Here is a 19076-nt window from a genome sequence, read left to right as displayed (position 1 = left end):
GAAGTTGGTTTTATTTGTTCTTATCTTTCAGGACCAGGGTTTGGGGTTCCAATAAATTATTTACCCCTAGTTATATAAATCAGTGTTTCCAAACTTTTCTGATAGGACTTTCTATCAGTTAAAAATGTTTAAGATATATATATATATCCCCAACATTTATTCTTTTATTAATCTATTAATCAGGTAATATATTACACATACCATTATATATTACAAAACATACATATAAATAAAATTGTTTAAAATAATTTAATGATGAAATGGATCATTTTATTTTCTTGATAGCCACAATGCTTCATATTATAATCAGCCTATATCTCAAAATACAATATATGCTTAAGGCAAGATTCATTGTTAGTAAAAGTGGACATGAATCCATATTTCACATGTCTTATTTATTTCAATGGGAAGAAGCTGACTTCTTGTAAGACTGAATTAAATAGACCATCAGCATTGTTACCTCCCAATATGGCTAACAATTCTTACTATAGTAGCAAAAGCTTCAATTCCGCCAATTTCTTGCTATTTGCTTATGCTTGTATTATTAGTATTATGTTCTTTACAAAAATTCTTTTAAACTACTTTTCCATTTTGTGGCTGCTGGTTTGGTTAAAACTGGATAATAGAACCCTTAATCCCTTAATGAACAGACATAAAATCAATAAGACACAACACAATTGAAATAAAAGAAGTTTATTTTTAACCCAAGTAACCATGTTAGCCCCTCCATGTTGTGGATCACCCAATATTTCCTCAAGATACCTCTGCAAAGGAGGACAGGAGAACAACTGACCTATGGGTAAATGAGGGTGCCAGTAACTGTCTGTTTATTATATATTTGCAAGAGCTTAGGGTTATTTTATTATGTTTTTTTTTATTTATCTTATTGTTGAAAGTATTACAGATGTCCCCTTTTTTCCCCATTGACCCTCTCCACCCCACCCTGCCGCCACCCTCCAGGCCTTCACCACACTATTGACTGGGTCCATGGGTTATGCATATATTCATTTAAATTCTCTGGTTAATCTCTTCCTGCCCCTTCTGCCCCCTTCCCTCTGATATCCCTCAGTTTGTTCCATGCTTCTATGTCTCTGGATCTGTTTTGTTCATCAGTTTATTTTGTTCGTTAGATTCCACATAAGTGAGATCATGTGTGGTACTTGTCTTTCTCTTCCTGGCTTATTTCACTTAGCATAATACTCAATGTTCTCTATAAATGCTGTTCTAATGCTTATTCCCTGCAGCCTACGTTGAAAATCCCCACAGCCTAGTTTGGAAATTAAGAGTATAAACAGTTTTGGTAGGTAATTGAGCTTGTTATCTGAAGCATCTGATACTTTGCTGGAATATCAATGGGCCATGATTACGTTCTAGGCACACAGCTGAAAAGGGAACTTTTATGGAGTTTAGAAGCTGAGCTCTCTTGAAACAGCATTTATCACCATGGTGACTGGAGTATTCTTTCTTCTCTGAGCTTCAATCATGAAGTCAGAACAAACAACAATAACAAAGCTATAAAAGACATTTGTTTGTCTTGAATACTCATTCCATTCTCAGTTCCAGATATGATTACTCTCAAGCCTCAGTTATTCTGGGAGGTGCTGCAAAGTGTGTTCATTGGTTGAAGGTCATACCATCATAGCATTCCGTGCATTAGTGATCTTGAAATGATTAGGCATATTGTATCAGCGTAGACTGCACCTACACTTTATCTTACGGTAGTCAGCTTGGGCTGCCATAAAATACCAAAGATGGGATGACTTAAACAATAGAAATTTATTTCTCACAGTTCTAGAAGTTGGGAAGTCCAAGATCAAGGTGCTGACAGACTCGGTTTCTGGATAGCTCTCTTCCTGGCTTACAGACAACTGTGCCTTCTCAGGGAATGCTCTCATGCCTTTCTTCAATACTGAAGTGAGCTCATGAGCTCGCTAGTGTCTCTTATTATGAGGACGCTAATCCTATCAGATTAGGGCCATGAATTATAACTTCTTTTAACCTTAATTACTTCCATAAAGACCCTATGTCCAAATACAGATCACATTGAGGGTTAGAGCTTCAACATATAAATTTTGGGAAAACAAACATTCAGTCCATAACATAATCTATGTGCTTTCTTTCAGCAAATATTTATTGAGTTCCCTCTGTGTGCCTGGCACTATAACCAAGTTGCTGTTCTCATTCTAGAGGAGAAACTGCAGACAGCATGTTCTTTGTAGAGTTTTTTGTGTGTGTGTATATGTGTATGTACACACACATATTAAAATAAAAACTTAAGTAGATTAAAGAGACAGAGAATGAGAGGGTTCAGAGAGGGGGCTAATTTAGAATAGATGGTCAAAGATAGCCTCTCTGAAAAGAGGACAAAAAGTAAATATCTGATGTAACTGAGGAGCAAGCCTCTACATATTTAAAAGAAGAAAGTCCAGGCTCAAAGAATAGGCAGTAGCATGATCCTTGGAAAAAACAACAACAGCAGCAGAAAGGCCACAAGAGCCAGAGAGGCTGTGGCAGGGTATGGTGGAGAGAAGGAAATAAGAGAAGTGATATGGCAGGAAGTAAGGTCTTGGGGACTAGGGTCAAGTTAATGTTGTCACAATGGGAAGCCATTGGGTGGTTTTTGAGTAGAGGACTGACATGAGCCAACACCTATACTTTCAAAGGGTCACCCTAAATTCTACATGGATAATAGAACATAGAGGCAAGATGGAGAACAGGACAAGTTTTTCATAAATACCAATAGGTGGTTCTGGTTTGAAAGAGTGGTAGTGGAGGAGGTCAGATTTCAAACCCCTTTGGAAGGTAGAGGTATCAGGATTACCTGATGTACTCGATATGAGATTTGAAAGAAAATATGGGGGGGAGCTCTGTGGCATCAACATCATTCTTGGGTTCAAAACAAAAGAGGAATCTAAAAGTCACCAAACTTAGAGTGTGTCCTCCCTCTCCTAGCACTCCATACTTCCAAATAAAACTTTCCAGGTGCAATTAATCATGTTTGCACTGGCCTATTTAGCAGCTCTCCTCACCCCCTTCCCCCATTAGAATATAAGCTCCTAGAAGATCTAGCTTGTATCCATCTGTCTAGTCCAGTGGTCGCCAACTAGTGATCTGCGGACCACTAGTGATCCGTGAGATCTGAAGGTTGGCGACCGCTGAACTCTAGTCCACCCTTATATCACCTGCACCAAGCTCAATGCCAGGCACCTTTTGAGCTCTCATTGAATATTTTAAAGCAGTGATTTTCAACCTTTTTCATTACATAACACACATAAACTAATTATTAAAATTCTGTGGCACATCAAAATATTTTAGCCTGCCAAAACCGGTTTGGCTCAGTGGATAGAGCGTCGGCCTGCGGACTAAAGGGTCCCAGGTTCGATTCCGGTTAAGGGCATGTACCTGGGTTGCGCGCACATCTCCGGCGGGGGATGTGCAGGAGGCAGCTGATCGATGTTTCTCTCTCATCGATGTTTCTAGCTCTCTATCTCTCTCCCTTTCTCTCTGTAAAAAATCAATAAAATATATTTAAAAAAAGAATGAACAAATGTCCAAAGCTTTGAGCAGTCTTGAAATTATATCTTACTAGAAACAATTGAAGGAAATAAGGATGCTAAAAGGTGAATATTTGCATTAGATAGTAGAGAGAATTATAAAGATTCTATATTTTTTAAGTTTACCCTTTTATATGATTAAACTCATTTTTAAAAGTTTTAAATGGTATTTTAGAAAAGAGAAGAAGGGAAAGGGAGAGAGAGAGAAAGAGAAAAATTGATGTGAAAGAGAAGCATCAATCAGCTGCCTCCTGCACATCTCCTACTGGGATCAAGCCCACAACCCTGGCATGTGCCCTGACCAAAAATCGAACCAGTGACCTTTTGGTGCATGGGATGATGCTCAATCAATTGAGTAACATGGGCCAGGGCAAGACACAACAGTTTTATTCCAAGGAAATGTGTCTCTGGACATATCAGCTGGTTAACACATTGCTCTGTAGAGTGTTACCCTGATCAGACATTATAACCATATTATATATTTAAACTATTTAGTAATTCTTAGGAAAGTATTGTTTCTCCTAGAAATAATAGTTACCACTAGCCCTCCATTATTCAAACTCAAGCAAAATGATAAAACTGAAGAGTGGGTCTAGAGATAATTTTTTGAAACTTATTTTCAATGATTGCAGACTGCCTCTCCCATGAACTTTTATACCAGCTGTAAAAAGCTCTTCAAATTGATTTTTTTGCATTTCATTTTCACCCCTCCTTCACATCTCTAGGAAAATGAAAAAGAAAAATGAAGAAATGGACAGGTCTAAAGATATGGAGGTGCCTAGTGACTGGCCAAGGTAATCCTGCTCACTGGATTAATCAGATGTGACCAAATTTAGACTTTGGAACAGAGCTAACTGGTTTCTAGCATTATTTTTCTTAAATATGTAAGTTCCTTAGATTTTTTCACTGCAGTGTCACTTGGCTGAGGCTTTGAAAGGTGAACAGGAAAAAGACTGCAGTACTTGATGAAGAGTCTTTATGTCAACTATTCAAGATGACACTGAGTGATGTGTGGTTTATGATGTCTTTCAGATAGAAATCGCTTGAGTTTCCATCTCTTGGCTAAAGAATGTTCCTACAAGAAAAGGCTGACCCTTGATACCATCAGAAACTGTACCAGACTTTGCCTCCATTTGTAGAAAAGACCTCACCACTCCTGATGCTCCACCAGTCCCAGAGGTGGCTGTGGAGATACTTATAATGGGGTGCAGTCCCTCTGGCCCTGTGTGGAGAAGCATGGGGTCACTTGGGCCCACAAAGGCTGGGAGTCCCTGGAGAGAGGCCCATGTAAATGGGGTGATAGCTATGTGGGTGTGGGAAGCAGCTAGGGCTCCAGGACAGGCTTTGATTCCAGTGGCCTGCCCAGATAGCTCCTGAGCAGGCTATGAGGGTGGGGAGGGACCCACAGCCTCTGCCCTCAGGGAGGCAGCAGCTGGAATTAGGTGTCCAAGAGTTAGCAGGGAATAAGTGGGGTGGGGAGGACAGGGAGGCATGGTGGGAGGGGGGCGAGTGGTAGTGAGAGGGGTTGGTGGGGCGGGGCTGGTGGCTGGATTGGCCACTCTCCCCTGTGGCTTTACACAGCTCACACCACACCAGCCCTGCAGCTAGGGCAGACTGCAAGCTGCTGCTGAGCCGCCAGTGTCCCCAGGTAGAATCTGTGCAGTGCGTCGGGATCTGGGCTTGGGTGGGGAGAGGAGAGCCTGGGTGGGCGGGATTATGTTGGCTCTTTCTGCGCACCTCCATCCCTACCCCCATATTCATAAACTCGGGAGATGAGAGCATGGAGAATCCCTTTGCACCCTGAAAGGGAGGGGACTTAGTTACCTGGCCGTGGCTTCCTGCAGCTGCCCTGCTGCTCTGAGAAAGCACAGGGCCCCAGAGGGGCTTGGTTCCAAAATACTTTGGGTGTTTTCTGCACCCTCCTATCTAATTGCCCCAAACATACACATTTATCCATATTCATTCTCTCTGTCTCTCTCACGCACAAAGAGGGAGAGAGGGAGGGAGGGAGGGAGGGAGAGAGAGAGAAGAGAAAAGAGGAGGGGCCTGAGAGATAGAGTAGCTGTCCATCAGAAGAGATTAGAATCTGGCAGAATACATCCAGGCTGGGATCTTGAGAAAGAGAAGCAGCATTTGTGGCTCCTCAGATCCAGCCCTCAGGTGAGGTATAATGAATTTTTCTTGGCTTGTTAGCTCTGAAAACCCCAGACTGTAGAAAGGTTTGGGTCAAGAATGAGACTTTGGTCCACACAAGCTTTCTTTGCCCTGCTCTCCAATACCTTCCGGCATCTGGAAGAGGGGTAGCTTGAAGGACTGTAAAAAGCTGGAGGTGGGTGTTCAGGAAGCTTAGTCTTTAAAACTTGTGAATTTTCAAATAAAGAGGGGGGAGGGGATACAAACTCTCTTAGTTTGAATTAGGTTTTCTTTTTTTAACTATACATGCATGTATCTTAAGAGAATAACCGGTGATGGTTATTAGATATTTAATTCAGCAGGTGTGGCATCATTACAATTGAAAACTAAGTTTACTGTGTAGTTTTAGAAAAATTGACTGCTTCTTTCTGTGCTCTTTGGAGTCTATGTTCCTAGGATGTGTCTCTATTGGGAATCCCATCACGAAACCTGGGTGTCGTGTGGGATTTCCTCTGGTGTAGGCCACCTAACCTGGGGCAGAGCCCACTATGTTCCCTTTTATTATCATTGTTTCAGGTGGGTGTGACCCACTCCCCAGGCCTCCCGCCTTGTTCTCCAGGGAGAGGAAAAAGATTTCAGAAATGTGCTTCTGGCAAGTATAGGAGCAAGGAGGAATGCTACAGATTTTTTTCCCTACTCAAGTTTTCATGTACTGGCAATTTAAGACCCAAAGCATTGTTTAGACCCACCTGTCAAACTCACTCTGAAATGTAAGCATTAACTAATAAAAAATTTGTAAAATGTTTCCCAAATATAAAATTCCATAAATATGCTAATTAGTAATAATCCACCCATTGTTAAATTTATGTAGCTGTTTCTGCCATGCATATAAGATGATTTAGAATGCATGTTTCCTGTCAATTAAACAATGAGTTTGGAATAAAATAACGAGTTCAATTCGTATCCTATGAAACTTTGAAATAAAATTTCTCCCATAAGGCACCATCGGCAGAGAATCATAAAATAAGCAGCATTTCAAAAAGCTATATATGGAATGGCATTTACCTTATGGTTGGGGGAAAGGGACCCAGTGAACTTCTAAAGCTAAGAAATATTCAGCCCTGGTTGTGTGCCTGAACCATAAGTATTCCTTTATGTTTTGGGTTAGTCAACAGGGAGGGCAAACAGGTTTTGAGGAATAGCCTCACCTTATAGCTGTCTGCTTTATTCCATGAAATACACCTCCTGGTATTTTAAGGCTGAAGTTCAATCTGTGGTTTTGTTCATAGACAATGAAAAAAATCCTCATAGTTACTTAGATAAATTATTCAATCTTTCAATATCATGGGCTTGGTTTTTTAGCATCTTTAACACCAGCAATCATTTTAATAGCCTGCAGATAATTGAATTAGTTTGTTCCCATTGGACTGAGTGACATGTTAACAACACATTTTTTTCTTTGCATATAGTTAATAAGGTATGTCATTCTTTTGTTTATTGGTCTCCTAGAGTAAAACCTGTTTCTTATATGATAATGTAAGTGTAAACATTGCTATGACTAATCTTTTCTGTTTTATGAAAACAACCCTACATTCACCACTAGTAGATTAGGCTGTGAGTAAAGTAGTGCAGTTGGAATTCTTTCCCTTGACAGCTTCCCACTTTCAGTGGCCTTCCCATTTCCTCCAATCAGATGGAGAGCTGCTAAATAGGCCCCAGCCTTGTATTCCAGAACTTCTCCTCTGCCACCCCTCCCTTTACCCAAGTAACTTAACCTCTGCCCAACTCAGGTTCCAGCAGCTTGATTTGGGTGAAAGCGCACTAGGTGAAAAATCAAAAGAGCTTACATTTATCTGGCAGCTCTGATATACCAGGCACTGTGCCACGTTATCTTATTTAATCCCTGTAACAGTCTGATGCAGTCGATGTCATCTGTGTTTCACACAGAGGAAACGGACTCTTAAAGAAGATTTGCTGCCCAGGAACAAGCAGTTTATGAATCTAGGAGTCAGGATTTGAACCAAGGCATTCTGGCACGTCCTGTTACATTGTGATCCCTAAAGATTCACATTCTGGACTGAAGTGTGGAAGAGTACTATCATTAACTAACTGGCCATTTGACCTTCGATAAGTCCCTTAAGCCCTCTGGGCCTCTTATTTCCTTTCTTTAGTTTTGGTTTAAACTCCCAGAGATGGAAGGAACTCAGGATTTTGGTTGCCAAGCAGATGAACTGCTCCTCCCAGAGGGTTTCAGAATATACTCTCTTCTGCACTTTCCTCCAATGCCCTGCCTAATTTATCTTTCATCTAACTTTACGTCCAAGGAAATATCACCTCCTCCAAGAGGCTTTTCCAAAAACACTTCTCAGGTTTCTGTTATTTGATACCCTCACCCTTAGTGAACCCTTAGAACACTGATTACCAGCTTCAGTTAATTTATTTATAACTACCCCATCAGAGTGTAGGTAGGATGAGGCCAGAACTCCTTTTGTCTGGCTTTTTTTCATTATTGTATTCCCAGGGCCCCCCATGGTGATCATATCACATAGTAAGTGATCAATAAGTATATATTGAATGAATAATTATAGCTTATAAGGGCATGTGGCATGCCTCTTTTTTGGGATAAGCTAAATGAAGTATCATCAATCTTAAACTGTTGCAGGGGTAGGGAACCTTTATTCTGCCAAAGGCTATTTGGATATTTACACCATCATTCGTGGGCCATACAAAATTATCAACTTAAAAATTAGCCTGCTATATTTGGTCAAATATTTAATTAACTCACCCCTAATGCCTTGGCAGGGCCAGACGAAATGATTCCTGGATGTTCCCCACCCATGTTAGAGTGAGCCTGAATTATGAATGGGTTTCCAAGTATAGTATTGGAGACAATGGGGCTGCCATCAGACACACGGGACCAAAGGTACACTGCAAATTGTCCAACCCTCATATTTTACAGCAGAGAAAATTGACCTCAACAATAACAGAAACTTATGTTTGAAAGATAAGATTAAGACCAGTTAATAATCTAAACCACAGTTTTACTTACGAGGAGATTGAAGCTCAGAGAAACGTAGAACCTAAAGTATAGACCCTAAGCCTCCTGACTTCCAGACCAGCGCTCTTTTCACAATCCAGAATAAAAAACTTGGGAACCACCTAGTCAATAGGAGTGGGGAGCTTTGGACAATGAAGCTTTCTTCCAGAAATTCCAAAGAGCCTTACATTTCCCAGACCAATGCTGAGCAGCATTAGCACAGAAGCAGGACATCCTATGTCTGATAATTTTATTTTAAATTTCATATGGTCTCCATAAATTTCAGCGACTCATTTACTATTTTAATGATCCATCAGGCAAGGCTTTTAATACCTATTATTAGTTTACCAACTCTGTTTAAATGCTTGGAAGTTCCAAATGGAAAATCTACAGTGCAAATCATTTAATACTAGTGTGATAGATTCAAGATACATTTAAAGAATAATTGATATTTTGAACTCCAAATGATGATGGCTTGTTTTAAAGGACGGAAATAACTTTTTTTTCTTAGATAGCAATCCTTGCTGGAATATTACGTCCCATAAAAAAGTTCTTAAACTTTAGAGGCCATAAAAGTCATCTGAAAGCTTTTATTTAAAAAAACTAGATGGTTTGTAGCACTGTTCTCAATTAATAGGTCAGAGATTAGACCAGCCGTGGGCAAACTACGGCCCACGGACTGGATCCGGCCCGTTTGAAATGAATAAAACTATTGAAAAAAAAGACCATACCCTTTTATGTAATGATGTTTACTTTGAATTTATATTAGTTCACACAAACACTCCATCCATGCTTTTGTTCCGGCCCTCCGGTCCAGTTTAAGAACCCATTGTGGCCCTCGAGTCAAAAAGTTTGCCCACCCCTGGATTAGACCCAAACAACTACACTTTTAACGAACATCTTTAGTGATTTCTCAGTCAAATGGTTTGAAGATATCACACTGCGGTCCAATGATAATTTTTGTGTTTTGAATTTTCCAAGATTCCTTCTAAGAGGATTTTTTAAATTAAATGTATTGGGGTGACATTGGTTAATAACATCATATAAGCTTCAGGAGTAAACTTCTATAATACATCATTTGTATATTGCTTTGTGCGCTAACCACCCAAAGTCTAGCCTCCATTCGTCACCATATATTTGAACCCCTCTATGCTCTTTATCTTTCCCCTACTTCCCTTTCCCCTCTGGTAACCACCATTCTATTTGTGACTATGGGTTTTGTTTGTCCATTTATTGTTTTCTGCTTTATATCCCACATATAAGTGAAATAATATGCTCCTTGTCCTTTTCCTTGTGCACCAGGCCACTAGTGTGTGTGTGTGTGATATATATCTAGTATATACACACATATATACTAGAGGCCTGTTGCACGAAGAGATTCCTGCAAAGCTTTCCCTTCCCCTGACTGCCGGCATCGGTTTTCCTCCGGGACCCAGACCTTCGCTCTGGCCGGAGCCGCCTTTGGTCTTTGCTGCTGCTCCGGGCCGGAGCCGCCTTCAGACATCACTACTGTTCTGGGCCAGAGCTTGACTTATTTTACTTAGCATGATATTCTCAAGATTCATTCATATTGTTGCAAATAGAAATTATTTCATTCTTTTTATAGCTGAGTAATATTCCATAGTGTGTGTGTGTATCTATACTAATAAAAGGGTAATATGCTAATTAGACCAGGAGACCTTCCGGACGTCCTTCCGGACAAAGCCATGGTGGCAGGGCCGAGGCAGAGATGGTTAGAGGTGGCCGCTGATTAGCCAATGGGAGGCATAGCGAAGGTACGGTCAATTTCAATCTTTGTCTATTATTAGATAGGAGATATATATATATATATCACATCTTCTTTATCCAATTATCCACTGAAGGACACTTAGGTTGTTTCCATGTCTTGACTACCATGAGTAATGCTGCAATGAATGCAGGGGTACATATATCTTTATGAATAAACTAGAGGCCTGTTGCACAAAAAGATTCGTGCAATAGGCCTTCCCTTCCCCTGGCTGCTGGCACCAGTTTTCCTCCAGCACCGGGGACCCAGGCCTTCGCTCCAGCCGGAGGCAACTCCAAGCCTCTCAAAAAAGAAGTAAGCCATGGGTCCTTAAGCAATGATTCCAATGTGCTCAGTAGGGAGCGTGCTGCAGTCGCGGATCCTTGCCTAATTCTGGGTAACAAATAGTTTCTTGGCGTTGGAAAACAGCATTCTGGACTTACCAGGCACATTTTAAGTAACCCTGACCCAGTTAGAACCCGCACCGTTCCGCGCCCCTGAAGCAGCCCGCTGTGGACAGAGCAGAAAGAGCCGGGAAGGGTCTGTGGAGGGGACAGGCAGTCCTTGGAGCATGCGTTTGACCCCCGCTGCAGGACCTGGGCATTCAGCCCCCGAGCCTGTGGGTGGGCTGGCCCCGGCTGGCACCTGCTGGCTCCCGGGAAGTCATGCCCCTCTGTGGACATGAAGGCGTGGGAGGGCTGTCACTCCTATCACTCGCTGCTATAGACTCGGCTCCTTTCAGACACTGGGTGCCCCATTAATATTCCAACAAATGGTACCTTTCTCCTCCCTCCGCTTCCAGCTGCCTCTGTGCCTTCCCCGGCCCTGCCCAAGGGTGCCTCATTTCTAAGAGCGGTGTGGGGGGGTGGGGGAGCTTCTCCCATTTCCACAGGTCTCCGCAGAGAACCACGGCAACCCTCCCCCCAGTGAAACGCCTTGCTTTCAAATCTCTAGACAGTGACTCCTTTCTGCATTTGCCAGGGAGACTGGGCTCAATGGTGCCTCCCTGGCTCTCCCTGGCTCTCCGGTGAGGGGAACCTAACACCTCTTATGACCTAAGAAAGAATTTGGCAGAGATAACCCCCTGCTGGCACTCCAGGGTGGAAAGCAAACAGGGTTTTTTTTCCCCTTTATCACTTCCCCGTAGTCTAAAATATGAGAGGAATGCAAGCGCTGGGGAGGTGTGTACTTAAGCACTGACTTAGCAAGAATGAGGTGGGCGGACAGCCCTGTCCCCACCCTTACTCTCCGCGTCTGCCTTTCAAAGAAGATGATCCAGAAGCCACCTGGCTCGGTGGCCCACATGCTCCTGGCTTCACTTTTTATAAAAAATACTAGAGGCCTGTTGCACAAAAAGATTCGTGCAATAGGCCTTCCCTTCCCCTGGCTGCTGGCACCAGTTTTCCTCCAGCACCGGGGACCCAGGCCTTCGCTCCAGCCGGAGGCAACTCCAAGCCTCTCGCGGCTCTGGCAGCCAGAGCCGCCTTCAGTCTTCGCTCCGCCACTTCGCGCCTACGTATGCAAATTAAACACCATCTTTGTTGGCGGTTAATTTGTATATCTCACTGATTAGCCAATGGGAGGCATAGCGAAGGTACAATTTCAATCTTTGTCTATTATTAGATAGGATGCTTTCAAATTTTTCAGGTAGACACCCAGAAGAGGACTTGCTGTGCCATACGGTAACTCTATTCTTAATTTTCTGAGGACCCCCCATACTATTTTCCAAAGTGGCTGTACTAGTTTACATTCCCATCAGCAGTGTATGAGGGTTCCTTTTTCTTAAGAGGATTTTTTTTAAACAAAAGATATTTGGGGAGGAGTTCAATGTGTTTAAATCTAACAAGTAGCAGAAATGATGAAAATTGGTTTATTAGGTATAATAGGCATCTGTTTCCTTGTAGCAAAGCCATATGTACAATCATGATAGAGAACTCTCATATTATTCCATGGATTCCAGACTGCCAGAACTCTTGGGGACACTAGAGTCATTTGCATTGGTAAACAGCAGAGGCTGGATTTCAAGCTACTTACTCTGTCTGGGCTTACATATATGACTACATATATGGCAGTTATATTTATTTGGTCTGTGCTGAGGCCCTTGAAGGCATCCCCCACAGTGTTTTAAAGATGATAGATGCACATATTTATTAAGTGAATTTAATGGACAATAAAATATACCAGACTCTTTTTCTGTGGATACCTTTCCCTCACATTAGGAAATATAACTTTTAAAAAACAGAAAATGAAAACTAGAAAAAGGTATCTAACCTTCATGCAAAATACCATTAGTCTGATATATCTAGACTGAAGTATTGAAAATGAATTTGAAAAGTGGATTTGGAGATCTACCATTCATATTTTCTAGAAGAGCTATAGATTATGCCAAGCTTGGATCTCCATTAGGGTCTTTGTATTAGCTAATCCTTCTCTTTGGAATGCTCTTCCCTCCAAACCTGATTGGCCTAGATAAGATGACACCTCAGAGAGGTCCTTCTGAACACCCAATCTCATTCATTTTCTACTACATTACTCTCTTCTGTTACTATACCTAGCCATCCAGTTATTTTATCTTTATCTTCTATCTTCCCTCATCGCCACTGGACTAGAAACTCCCTGAGGTCAGAGGTCAATCCTCTATGTTTACTGGTGTTTTCTGAGTATTTATATAGTGCCAGGAGCTTTGTAGATTCTTAATAAATATTTTGCCAATTATTTGTTGAATGTCAAAAAATCAAGATCTGGTCTTCCAGGATTATTCCACTATAACTCAGTAATTTTTAATCTTTTGGGTCAAATTCACCTTTCAGAATTGGATTAAAATCATGAGACTCCTCCTTAATACATAGTTACATGCAAAGAAATTTGCATCTAACTTGAGAGTCCATGGAACTCAGGCTAGAAAACTTAGCCCTAAACATGAATGTATCCTATACAATAAAAGGCTAATATGCAGAACGACTAGTCTCTATGACATGTACTGACCACCAGGGGACAGACTCTCAATGCAGGAGCTGCCCCCTGGTGATCAGTGCACTCCCACAGGGGGAGCGCCACTCAGCCAGAAGCCAGGCTCACGGCTGGCAAGCACAGCAGCTGTGGCAGGAGGCTCTCCCGCCTCTGCGGCAGTGCTAAAGATGTCCAACTGCCAGCTTAGACCCACTCCCCAACTGCCAGCTTAGGAGAGAGGGCCTAAGTTGGCAGTTGGACATCTTCCAAGGGCTCCTGGACTGTGAGAGGGTGCAGGCCGGGCTGAGGAATGCCCTGAGGGCACGAATTTCTTGCATTGGGCCTCTAGTAAGTAGATAAATAGTAAACAACAACAACCAACACTGAAATACTGAGCTAAATTATATGGTATCTTGGGAAATCTTGCAACCCTCCAAAGGAAAAAAGGGCTACCTATAATACTGTATATTTTATTTACTAGTATAGGCTGGAAATGATTTAGGCTTATAGAAAAAGGCTACTAAAAATATGCTGTATAGCAATATAAGATATTTTTCATAAAATAAGGAAAAAAAGTGTGTCAAAAATAAGGCTGAAAACATAAGTTGGGACCAGGAAAGAGATTCATGCTCAAAATTCATGCCACAAAATTCAACACTATTGCTAAAAGATAGTAACAAATTTCTCAGTTTATTAGCAGCCAATATGAAGGAGAAATAAAATAATTAGTTATGCCTTACAAAGGGTGATATTTTATATATACTTATATGTGAATATATGTACATGTATTTAAAATAGCAAACTGTTCCTTAAAAGAAAGAAACCTGAGTATAGTGATAAGGAATAGGGATTATAGTTCCAATGTTTGTTTTTACCAAGTGCCCCTGTACCCAAGCCTAAAATAACCCATATTAAAATGTTTTAAAATAAATAGCACTTTAGATATTTATAACTGTCATTTTTATGGCTCTCTATAATTTTTGGTTAGCATTAGGCATGGCAAAAAGAAGCCTCATCAAGTCAGTAACAATCTCCTAGATTTCAGAGTAAATCCTACTCATCAAGTCAGTAACAATCTCCTAGATTTCAGGGGAGTAAAGAGGGGAATGGACAAGGAAAAGAAAGGTTTTTCTCTATTTTTTTTACACCCAAACCAATCCCTGCAACATTCCAGTTTTTCTATTGTTATACACTATTTAAATGAAAGGCCTGATACTTTCATTCTTCCCTTTAAGGGGTATGCACCTAGGACATTGACTAATGCAAGTTATTCTAGCTAACCTTAGTTTCCTTAGATAGAAGTCCATCAGGGACTTTTTGCCTTCTCTCTTTGAGAGAGCAAATATAATAACTAGCTTCTCAGAACATTATGTGGATTTAAGGCATTCTCTGAGGAGCTATAAATGAATCACACTGGCAGCTTTATTTGTCATTCTTAAATGAAGTGTGTTTTCCCGCCTTTGTTAAATCAAAATCAGATGGCATTTCATATTTCCATGCAGAATGTTTTTAGTCTCATAATTGCAAGAGTACATTTATAACTGATACATCTAATATACAAACTTTGTGTTTCATTATTGGGGGGGTCTGTATTTGTAAGTTAACTGAGGGAAAACAACTTATGCAACATTTTCATTTTATCTATTTGTGATCTTGATATAGTTGCTAGAATTCTGTCACCATGTAGAAACAGAGACAATTATATTTCATGTAATGGCATGGATTTTAGAATCAAGGATACAAAAAAAAATTTAAACAAACAAAAAAACACAACCAGCAGAATATCCACAATCCAGACACTTAAGCATTTTTTAAATCTCTTCTCTCTATTGCCTCCTCAGCACGTATCTAGTCTTAATCTCTCTTCTTCTCCTTGCAATGGCTCTTGTTCAGTATATGCAGTGGCAAAAACTGGAAAGAATAGGATTGAAAAAATACTACTTTCATATCTAAGTATATATCGTATATGCTAAAACCAGTTGCTTCAGCCCAGATGAAATTTCCATTTAAAAAATCTCTATCCTTCCCACTCATGTACTACTAATCTCGGTTAGAAAGGACTCCCTCCTATTTTAATTTCTTAAATTCATCAAAAACTCTTAGTGGTCTTGCACTGATCTCAATACTGTGCTTATCTTTAGAATTTTTAAACAGTAGGCTAAGTTTACATTTTTCTCACTGAATTTAAATCTGTTTATTTTCATGTTCATTTCATATAGTTATGCTTTCAGTAAAGTCATCTTTATGAGTATTCACTATGTGCCAGACTTTGCTAGGATGCAATGAATTGCATCAGGCATTCAGTGCTCTCATTTAGCCTAAATGCTGATGAGGAAGACAGGCAGTAAAAGAATGACACAAATAAGTATGAAAATGAAATTCTTCTAAATCTTACAAAGGAGAAATACAAGGGTCTAGAAAATGAGATCTAAATAATGTACAGGAGCCACTAACTCGATAAGGAGTATAGGCAGAAATCATGATGTATTGGAAAGCCACATGTATAGAAAGCAGAAGAGTCCAGGGATAATGTGAGAGACAAAGAAAGCCGGGTGCCCACAGTACCAAGAGCAGAGGCGAACATCTCCAATCTAAAAATGTGATCAGGGGCCATCACCACAAAAGGCTTTTAAGCCATATCATAGAATATACCTTAATCCTAGGATAGGGTATGTTGTTGTTGTTTTTTGTCAATTTTGTATTTCAAAAAAAAATTTTTTTTTCTGGCTATAATGAAGAGTATTGATTGACAAGGGGTAAAAGTTATGTAGACCAATTGAACTGTTTCAGCTAAGATACACTGGTAGCTTTTCCTAGGGGATGAAGGTTGAGATGTTGGTGATTTTCAAAAAGTCAATAGATTCAAGAGATATATAGGAGATAAAGCTGATGAGCCATCTTCTGAGAAAGTGTCAGGGAACAAGTTTACAAATATAAATGCTAAATTCAACGTCAGATATGTTGAGGTTAAGAAGTCTTGACTACATCACAGGTCAGAGCAAGCAGTCATTTGATTATGGGTGTGGAGCTTGTCAGAGAACTCCGGGGTTTGGATAGAAACTTATGACTCATCTTCACATTCATAGGTCTGTCTATGATCGATATTATCCATAGATGGATAAGACTGTCTAGAGAAAGGTTATAAAGTGAGTACACCCAGACATAGCAGAGTGGAAGTCAACATCTCAGCACCGTGAGCAATGTGGTAAGACAGAGGTTGGATTGATGTGGTGTGAACTGCAAACAAGAGGTAAGAAAATGAAGACAAGCCTCAGTAATTATTTGCCTTAGTTAGGTTATAGAGAGGAAGAGATTGGGAATGGGGGGGCGCACAGCTGGGAGAGCGATGCGGAAATGAGTAAGTACTTATTCATTCAACAAATATTGAACTATCTTATATGTGCCAGACACTAGGATAGGCACCAGGAAGTCATTTTCCATCCCTAATCTCTCCTTTCATTCCTTTTGTGTTTCAAATGTGAACGGTCTTGCTATTTCACTTATTTAGAAAAAAATTCCTAGAATGGTGCCCTTAAAATCACCTAATCCTCTGTTATTTATAGAGCATGCACAATATTCAATCATTGAATATTACCCTATGGAAGTCAGAAATTTAAATAAAGCAGGGTTTCCATACTAGATTATAAACGTTTGAGAGCTCTTGGCACTACTATATAATGCTATACAAAATAAAGCCAGAGTTCTAGAAATAAGATTTTTATAGTAAGGGTACAACTAAGCATCCTTGGGTATATAGAGGAGGGTACAATGAATTCTTACTCAGGAATTCCAAAAGTGCCCTGAAAGACGTGGTATTTGAACTGGGTGTTAAAAGATGGACATTTCAGACAGCAGAGAACTATTAACCAAAGTCATGGAGGCAGGAAACAGCTTTTGGAAAGAGTAGAAACAATGAGGCAAAATGGTTTCATATTTCTAGAAAGGTTGGTATATGGTGGATGGTGAATTTCTGCTATTACAATGATAAATATATTGATCTCAGATCTTAGAAAGTTCTGCTAAAAAGTTTTAGACTTGATCCTACAACGATTGGAGAGTTGTTAGAATTTTTAATTTAAGTGAAGAAGCATGAAGTTTAGGAAGAAAACTGAAATCATCAGGAAAGCTGGGAAATGATGAAGACTGGAAGCGGGAGTACATGAAGATGGGAATCCACTGCCTTGGTGGACAGTGACCATTGTCATATCAGAAATAGAGCTTTGTGTGGGCATAGTAGCCATAATCAGTCAGATGTGTGTTGTGGGGAGCTGCAGTGATGGAGAGGGGACGTGGGAGGCACAGTTCTAGCCCCTATTTATTAGTGAGAAGCAATCAGTGACTTCATTCAGAAACTCCTCCTCTACTGAGAACACGGCTTAAGAAGTCCCTCCTGTGTTGGTTAGGAAGGCACAACAAGGAAAGAGAGTTGGATGATTTGCTAATTGAGAGTTAGTGGGTTTATATCTTGGATTTCCCTAATTCAAGCTTCAGGTTTGTCTTTAGGAGAAATACAAGTTTTATAGCAATAATAACTATGTCCAAGCAAAAGTACTGTTTTGGCCTTCAGTTTTCATAGTAGGTAGTCCTGCTCTTGTTAAGTAGAACAGTTCATTTTATCTCAATTTCTCTGTATCATGTTTGACGTGAAAATTTCTTTTCTATGAATTTCATGTCAGAAAGATAAAATACTTGGTTTCTTTAGGTTGAGATATTTTCTCCTTTCTAATAACTTGAGTTATAGAAGAAATCGTTTCCCTTCTATCAAAATTACCAAAATATTCAAATCCAAATTATAACTTCAATCGGCACAACTACTGACCAACATTATGTCGCATGTATACCTCCTCCTTTTTTACTCTCAACCCTATTTGCTTATTTTTATTCACATTTCATTATTTTTCTTTTTGGAAGCCACATCAAATTCTCAAGCTAGAGTCATGGCATAAATAAATACTTTTACTGCAAAGTAAATGTCTTTCTACACATGTCATCTCATCTCATCATCAGGACAGTCCCTTGAATAGATGATAATAGTACTCCCACCTGATGAGGAAACTGACCCTCAGTGACGTTACAGGCTTAAAGTTCACTCAGACAAATACTGCGTGGGACTGGACCCCAGGACTTTCTCTCTAATGGCAGTAGTTGCTCTTCTTGCTCAAACACTTGTGGGCAGCTGATTGATTTGTAAATAGCATATCGCTCTCATTTAGAAGATAATCACTGACATAAGGAACTAGTATTGTTTGAGCAGTTTTCTTCTTGATAGTGAAACATTCCACACTTGTATCCCCTTCCCAGGTTTTGTAACAATCAAAAAGCCGTGGAAAAAACCTCTTTCAGCAAGTATTCTTGATTAAGTTATGAAAATGGAATTGACGTTTCTTTTCCCTCTTTCTATGGTAAGTAACTACTGGTTTTGGTAACAGAATTTACTTTCTTCTCCATCTAATTTTCTCACAATGTTTACTAAAGAAATGGAAATGCTACTTGTGTGAAGGTGACTTATGAGTAATATCCAAATTTGCCTTTAAAATGTTTCATTTAAAAAAGGGACTATTTCATTTTCCAGTTCAATTTTTTTTATAAATTTTAATGTTTCACCTGACTTAGAATTTGAGTCATTTTGACCTACATA

General features: G+C 40.0%; 1 protein-coding gene across 6 annotated transcripts in view; it reads left to right on the top strand.

Annotated features, from left to right (window-relative positions):
- The first annotated feature begins 5125 nt into the window (after positions 1-5125).
- RHOBTB1 (Rho-related BTB domain containing 1) overlaps positions 5126-19076 on the top strand; it is a 115444-nt gene continuing 101493 nt past the window's right edge. For 2 of the 6 annotated variants that reach the window (XM_015561087.1, XM_015561084.1), the window contains exons 1-3: positions 5621-5714; positions 16525-16688; positions 18740-18840. The gene's annotated coding sequence lies outside the window, so the exon portion shown is untranslated. Of the gene's footprint in view, positions 5203-5620; positions 5715-8489; positions 8611-16524; positions 16689-18739; positions 18841-19076 lie in introns of those variants that run through there. The other 4 variants (XM_015561086.1, XM_015561085.1, XM_015561088.1 and 1 more) reach the window with 4 other exon arrangements.

Source organism: Myotis davidii, unplaced genomic scaffold (assembly GCF_000327345.1).
Source record: "Myotis davidii unplaced genomic scaffold, ASM32734v1 scaffold655, whole genome shotgun sequence".
Lineage (NCBI taxonomy): Eukaryota > Metazoa > Chordata > Mammalia > Chiroptera > Vespertilionidae > Myotis > Myotis davidii.
This window is presented reverse-complemented; position numbering and strand designations above follow the sequence as displayed.